The sequence below is a fragment of the Gigantopelta aegis genome, chromosome 8 (genome assembly GCF_016097555.1).
Source record: "Gigantopelta aegis isolate Gae_Host chromosome 8, Gae_host_genome, whole genome shotgun sequence".
In the NCBI taxonomy this organism is placed as follows: Eukaryota; Metazoa; Mollusca; class Gastropoda; order Neomphalida; family Peltospiridae; genus Gigantopelta; species Gigantopelta aegis.
Window position 1 is genome coordinate 67,676,770 of NC_054706.1, and position 8,192 is coordinate 67,684,961.

At 36.0% G+C, this 8,192-nt stretch overlaps 1 protein-coding gene across 3 annotated transcripts in view; it reads right to left on the reverse strand.

Annotated features, from left to right (window-relative positions):
* The window catches only part of LOC121378989 (V-type proton ATPase 116 kDa subunit a1-like), a 70,583-nt gene that overhangs the window by 52,647 nt on the left and 9,744 nt on the right, over positions 1 to 8,192 (reverse strand). For 2 of the 3 annotated variants that reach the window (XM_041507420.1, XM_041507418.1), the window contains exon 1: positions 2,992 to 3,144. The exons of the other annotated variant lie outside the window; for it this stretch is intronic. The gene's annotated coding sequence lies outside the window, so the exon portion shown is untranslated. Of the gene's footprint in view, positions 1 to 2,991; positions 3,145 to 8,192 lie in introns of those variants that run through there. 3 annotated transcript variants of the gene reach the window in all.

The window sequence follows — 8,192 nt, forward strand, 5'->3', positions numbered from 1 at the left end:
ATGCATCAAGCGAGCACTTTACCACTGAGCTATGTCCCACCCCAAAAACTGATACATTTTTCCATTAGCAGCATGAGATCTTTTATTCACTTTTCCACAGCCAGGACAACACATACCAGCACTTTTAATAGTCATGGGGCACTGTTTAAGATAGGGGGTGAAAAACAATCAGAAAATAGAATCAAAACAGAACAACAAATATGGAACTTACAGTGAAAAATACCTGTAATAATGTTAGGAGAAATGTATCATTTTAATTAGAATAATCGTGTGTTTGTATTTTCTGTTAGTAACAGTTGTTAAATTATATAAACAGTGATAATTTGTATTTTAATAATTACTTATAGAATTATTAAAAGCAACTATGTTTTCATATTGCTCTCAGAATTTCACATTTTATGGTCTAAACTCAAATCTCAAATGATATAACAAATCTAGACTCTAAAGACCAAATTTACAAAACATATTTATGTCTTACACATATGTAACTATATTTTATATTTGCAATGCTTAAACATCTTCATTTAAGAAAAACAGGCTTAATTTATAAATTCATCCATTAAAGTTATATCTGAACATGGGCCCTGGCTTTTAATATTATTTCATTCTGTTTTACCTACTTTTGAAATACCACATGTATGTAATCCCAATATTACTAGATAAAGGTTCAGCTAGGATTAAGCAGTTGAGGAGCCTGTTGCAAAATTGTAACATATTACATACCCCCACCCACCCACGCCATACTATCATAAGCTAAAGCCAGGAATCCATGTGTACGTAGAGCATAATGCATAGTTTGTGGTGCGTAAACAACAAGATATATATAAAAATCAAAGTGCTTCCACATGTACATAATGCATGATGCATGTTGCGCAATATGTTAATGTCAGTGATCGTTCCAATAAACATTACACATTATGGATTCCTAGCTTTACAGAGTAATAAAATAAACTACCGTAAAACCTCATACTACCATATAGGCTTGCATAGTGCACAAGTATATATATAAATAAAACTTATTGTGTAGAGACTCGGGCACACATTTTGAAGTAACAGTAACCTTGCCAACAATACTAATAATTATAAAAATTATCATTTGCTATATCTGCAATGTTATTCATCTGTCACTGGGCCCCTGTGTGTGCTGTAACCTCACCGTGGTGCAGGGGTGTAACATTCTCTCTGAGAATACCTGCGTGTGCTGTAACCTCACCGTGGTGCAGGGGTGTAACATTCTCTCTGAGAATACCTGCATGTGCTGTAACCTCACCGTGGTGCAGGGGTGTAACATTCTCTCTGAGAACTCTGCGCGTGCTGTAACCTCACCGTGGTGCAGGGGTGTAACATTCTCTCTGAGAATACCTGTGCGTGCTGTAACCTCACTGTGGTGCAGGGGTGTAACATTCTCTCTGAGAACCCTGCGCGTGCTGTAACCTCACCGTGGTGCAGGGGTGTAACATTCTCTCTGAGAATACCTGCGTGTGCTGTAACCTCACCGTGGTGCAGGGGTGTAACATTCTCTCTGAGAATACCTGCACGTGCTGTAACCTCACCGTGGTGCAGGGGTGTAACATTCTCTCTGAGAATACCTGCGTGTGCTGTAACCTCACCGTGGTGCAGGGGTGTAACATTCTCTCTGAGAATGGCCAATACAGCACAAATTGAAATTTAGAGTAAAAGTCAGTATCTATCTGTGATATTTGTATTTTTGCACAGTTCTTTACACTGTTTTTATTTAAATCTTGAATTTTTATATTGATGTTGATCATCACCTTATTTGTTTGCATTACCATAGTTTGACACCCAATAGCCGATGTATTTTTCGTGCTGGGGTGTCGTTAAACATTCATTCATTCTGTCACTGGGTTATTGGGAAACAAAACAAGAAAAAAAATGAATATCAAGAAAGCTGCATAAACACAAGGAAACAATGTTCTAAGCCAACAAAATCATAAGTCACATGATTCATTTCAATATTGTAACTTTTTACTGTATTCAAATGTATGCATATGCACACAATTGCTGAACATAATTCAAGAGCAGAAATTGTTTTCAACTAGTAGTACTACTACTAGTACTTGTGAACACAGTTCACAAATATTATACCTAAATTATCATATTAATAGATGTATTTCTATTGACAGAATATATTATGATGATGGATAAAACAAGGTCATAAACCCACACACATAGCTACATTACAAAATTGCTCATTGACCTCTAGGTACAATGTACACGTAGCTGAAATAACAGAATAATAGCTTTTCCCCTTAACCTTTATGGTCTGCAGGATAAAGATAATAACTAGTTAATGATGTTGGAGATCTGCTTTATCCAATCTAATTAAAATTAGCTCCACTATTACACGTGGATCTAACACGAGACTGGGAAACAAAAAAATCTTTTAACTAACCTACTAATCCTAAAGAAGAAAAATATACACGAGACTGGAAAAGAGAGAAATCTTTTAACTAATCTGCTAATCCTGAAGAAATAGTTAGCAAGAGATATACATACAAGGCTGGGAAAGAGAGAAGTCTTTTAACTAACCTGCTAATTATCCTGAAGAAGAAAGGTATACAACATATAAATCTTTAAACTATAACCTCCTAATCCTGAAGAAGAAAGATATACATGAGGCTGGTTAAGACAAAAATCTTTTAACTAACCTGCTAATTATCCTGAAGAAGAAAAATACACATGAGACTGGGAAAGAAAAAAATCTTTTAACTAACCTGCTATCCTGAAGAAAACAAATATACATTAGGCTGGGAAAGGCAGAAATCTTTTAACTAACCTGCTAATTATCCTGAAGAAGAAAAATATACACAAGAATGGGAAAGACAGAAATCTTGTAACTAACCTGCTATCCTGAAGAAGAAAAATATACACAAGAATGGGAAAGACAGAAATCTTGTAACTAACCTGCTAATTATCCTGAAGAAGAAAAATACACATGAGACTGGGAAAGAAAAAAATCTTTTAACTAACCTGCTATCCTGAAGAAGAAAAGTAAGAGTTATGCACACAAGGCTGGGAAAGACAGAAATCCTTCCTGTTGAGTTAGCGCATATAACACAGTGGAGATCTCTGACCTTGTCATCAGTGACAAAACTCACTTCAGGTTACCTGTTTGTCGTCACTGGTTTAAACCACAGCCAGTGAATACAGGACACTGAGCACAGCTTGTAGGCTATGTCAGGATAAACAGGCATTCACAGCACTCCGATAGTGAGATTGAATAAAGGGGACTTAGTACATACAGGGACATAGTTAGTGGGGGAGTGGGGGCAGGGTGGGGTAAGGTAGGGAAGTGGCAGAATATTTTACCATTACCCCCTATTTTGGTTAGAGTTAGATATACATGTAGTTAAGGTTAGGGTTAGATATACATGTAGTTAAGGTTAGGGTTAGGGTTACTCTTTAGGTTCATGGGGTGAGACGTAGCCCAGTGGTAAAGTGCTTGTCTGATGCGCAGTCAGTTTGGGATCGATCCCCATCGGTGGCCCCATTGGGCTATTTCTCATTCCAGCCAGTGCATGACTGGTGTAACAAAGGCCATGGTATGTACTATCCTGTCTGTGGGATGGTGTATATAAAAGATCCCTTGCTGCTAATTGAAAAGAGTAAACCATGAAGTGGCGACAGCGGGTTTCCTCTCTATATATCTGTGTGGTCCTTATCCATATGTCCGACGCCATATAACTGTAAATAAAATGTGTTGAATGTGTCATTAAATAAAACATTTCCTTCCTTTAGGTTTGAGTGAGCTACGTTCCCTCATTACACATGTATCAATATAATTGGGGTAACAGGCAGATATTTTTGTGGGGAGGGCAGGGGAGGAGATGTGACTCTAAACAAATCCAATAAAAATTAATAGAATCTTTTTTTTTAAATCCTCTTATTAGCTGTTTGAGGAGTTTTAGGTACATAGTTTAAATTTTCCTCTGATTGCCGATGATAACTGATAGCCATTCCAATAATAAATGTTTAAAAACCAGTTACATGTATATTTGAAACACATTAATACAATTAAACTCATACCTGTCAGAGCTCATGTTACCCAGGCCAAGAACACAAGTTAAATTTAAACATAAATAACCACACAATGTACTGGTTATTGATTTTGATGTTTTAAGTATGTAATTTTAACTCCATGAAATGGCTGCAAATTGGCCTTTCAAAGCCTTTGGATTTCAAACTTTCATTGGTGGGGAAGGGGGGTGATTCTCCCAATCCCAACCCCCTTGTCAAGTGTATGTATCTTGCTCAAAGCAATTTTTTAAGATATGCATACATGCATACCTCCATTTATCACAAGTTGCAAAATGCTGGAAACTTCAATTCAGGACATGTCATTTCAAGATTGTTTGTGGAAGCATGGCCTCAAACCACTCTTTACCTAAAAACATTATTATGGAAGTGAAACCAGCTCAGCTAAATTTTAAATTACAAAGATCCCTTGCTACAAATGGAAAAATGTAGCAGGTTTCCTTGCTAAGATTATATGTCAGAATAGCCAAATGTTTGCCATCCAACAACTGATGATTAATAAATCAAGTTGCTCTAGTGGTGTAATTACTTTTACTCAGGGTTTTTTCATGCACTTAATGTTCACCCACTACTGTCAAAATCCCCCCTACAAAACTGCCTGCTATAGTGCCTCACATCTTCCATGCTTGTTCATTCCAAGAATTTACCTGTCCCCCCACCTAGAATATTCCTAACTATGGCCCTGATATATCTGTATACATGTAATACACTACTGGTATATGTATAATTATAGAACAGGTGAATGGGAATATCTCCGGAACAGAGCACAAGTGCAGATTTACACAAATATTCATGTATGCAGTGATTAAAATTAATGCAAATGACCAGGTACAGGAAACAGATGAAACTTGGGACATCAACACAGGCTAAATCACTGACTAAAAACTAGCCGACTGATATACATGTATTATAATAATAACACACTGTCTAATTTTTAAAGGAAAGGAATGTTTAACTAGACCTTAGAGCATTTTAAACCATGGCTATTTGGTGTCCAAGTTGTCGTGGTTATTTGGTGTCCAAGTTGTCGTGGCTATGGGTGTCCAAGTTGTCGTGGCTATTTGGTGTCCCAGTTGTCATGGCTATTGGGTGTCCACGTTATTATGGTCTATTATAATGGCTATTTAGACAATTAAGTCTATAGAGAGTGAAAGAGAAATCCATCTGCGACCAAATAGGCTATTCCTAATAAGTTTAATAAGTTATACTGTCAGCTGTTCAAAGCACACTTGAGAATGTTATGTTGTATTATGTGCACCCAGCAGGCACTTATAACAGGAAAAATAAAAATAATAATTTCTCACTGAGAAATTATCATGAATTGGTTTAACGTACACTATTATTGGACGATTAGACACCAACAAACCAATTACCATGTCGGTACTAAATATGACGTCATCACAATTTGGCAAAGCACTGACAAGGACGTCACATAATTTAAAGTTTTTGCATTTACGTCTTTCTGATTTCAGTCTTAAACTTGTAATAAAATGGTAGTTTAGTGCAATTCATTATAGATTTTTTTTTTACAGAATATATAGAACTTTAGGTTTTGAAAATTATCTGTGAACCATGATTAAAATACAAACTTAAAGTAATACCCAGAACAGTAAAGTAGTTTACGACCTTTCTATACACATGGACATGTAGCCGATATAGGCTATATCGAAAATAAAGGCTTTTAAAAAACAATAATAATAAATAGAATAACAAACTCGGTACCAGTTATTATCAAATGTATGTCCCTCGTGAAATAATTTTCACTTGTCACTCACTAAAGCTCGTGACAACTGAAAATTATTTCACTCAGGACATAAATTTGATAATAACTGGTAACTCATTTATTATCCTCTATTTATGTACATCCAGCAAGGAAGGGCATAGTCCTGTGTGAGAGTAGACACTTTTTTTTTCACTCAATAGCTAAATAGGGTTAAACTCACAGCCCCCCCCCCCCCCCGTGTTTCTGCCAGAAAGAAATTTTTGGGTATGGGCTATGGAACTGAATGCATTCACTGTCAGCAGGGGATATTGGGGGGGGGGGGGGCCTCCCCCAGAAAGAAAATGGGTTAAGTTTAGGGTCAGGGTTTACAAAGTCCTACAGTAATGATAAGAGTAATTAATTTTGTTAAAACAAAACAAAAAATCTGCCAAAAATTTGGGTATGGCGCCATACCCATTTTACCCTCTGGCAGAAACCCTGCCTCCCCCCCCCCCCCCCCCACACACACACCCGGAACCACCACTGAGCTATCATGTGCTGTAGGGTTTTACATAAATGCTGAAGCTATAAATGTTTCATACAAAATGATAATATTAATACAGCTAGCACAACAGCAACAACAACTTGTCATACTGACATACATATAGGCCAATGAAATAATTAATCATATTCCTTTTCAACATGTTTCACAAGTTGTATTTTTACAGTGTAACAAAAAGAAGAAGAAGAAAAATTGGTTCCAATTATCTAGGTCACTAGGATCCAGGCATGATTCTGTGAAAGAATGTTACCATATCAAAAGAAATGATACATGTTTCACAATGTTAGAAATATCTTGCACATGGTTATTCATTGTTAGACTTCATGTATTACAAGTAGTTGAAGGTAACAGCTATCTTGCACATGGTTATTCATTGTTAGACTTCATGTATTACAAGTAGTTGAAGGTAACAGCTATCTTGCACATTGTTATTCATTGTTAGACTTCATGTATTACAAGTAGTTGAAGGTAACAGCTATCTTGCACATGGTTATTCATTGTTAGACTTCATGTATTACAAGTAGTTGAAGGTAACAGCTATCTTGCACATGGTTATTCATTGTTAGACTTCATGTATTACAAGTAGTTGAAGGTAACAGCTATCTTGCACATGGTTATTCATTGTTAGACTTCATGTATTACAAGTAGTTGAAGGTAACAGCTATCTTGCACATGGTTATTCATTGTTAGACTTCATGTATTACAAGTAGTTGAAGGTAACAGCTATCTTGCACATGGTTATTCATTGTTAGACTTCATGTATTACAAGTAGTTGAAGGTAACAGCTATCTTGCACATGGTTATTCATTGTTAGACTTCATGTATTACAAGTAGTTGAAGGTAACAGCTATCTTGCACATGGTTATTCATTGTTAGACTTCATGTATTACAAGTAGTTGAAGGTAACAGCTATCTTGCACATGGTTATTCATTGTTAGACTTCATGTATTACAAGTAGTTGAAGGTAACAGCTATCTTGCACATGGTTATTCATTGTTAGACTTCATGTATTACAAGTAGTTGAAGGTAACAGCTATCTTGCACATGTTATTCATTGTTAGACTTCATGTATTACAAGTAGTTGAAGGTAACAGCTATCTTGCACATGGTTATTCATTGTTAGACTTCATGTATTACAAGTAGTTGAAGGTAACAGCTATCTTGCACATGGTTATTCATTGTTAGACTTCATGTATTACAAGTAGTTGAAGGTAACAGCTATCTTGCACATGGTTATTCATTGTTAGACTTCATGTATTACAAGTAGTTGAAGGTACAGCTATCTTGCACATGGTTATTCATTGTTAGACTTCATGTATTACAGTAGTTGAAGGTAACAGCTATCTTGCACATGGTTATTCATTGTTAGACTTCATGTATTACAAGTAGTTGAAGGTAACAGCTATCTTGCACATGGTTATTCATTGTTAGACTTCATGTATTACAAGTAGTTGAAGGTAACAGCTATCTTGCACATGGTTATTCATTGTTAGACTTCATGTATTACAAGTAGTTGAAGGTAACAGCTATCTTGCACATGGTTATTCATTGTTAGACTTCATGTATTACAAGTAGTTGAAGGTAACAGCTATCTTGCACATGGTTATTCATTGTTAGACTTCATGTATTACAAGTAGTTGAAGGTAACAGCTATCTTGCACATGGTTATTCATTGTTAGACTTCATGTATTACAAGTAGTTGAAGGTAACAGCTATCTTGCACATGGTTATTCATTGTTAGACTTCATGTATTACAAGTAGTTGAAGGTAACAGCTATCTTGCACATGGTTATTCATTGTTAGACTTCATGTATTACAAGTAGTTGAAGGTAACAGCTATCTTGCACATGGTTATTCATTGTTAGACTTCAT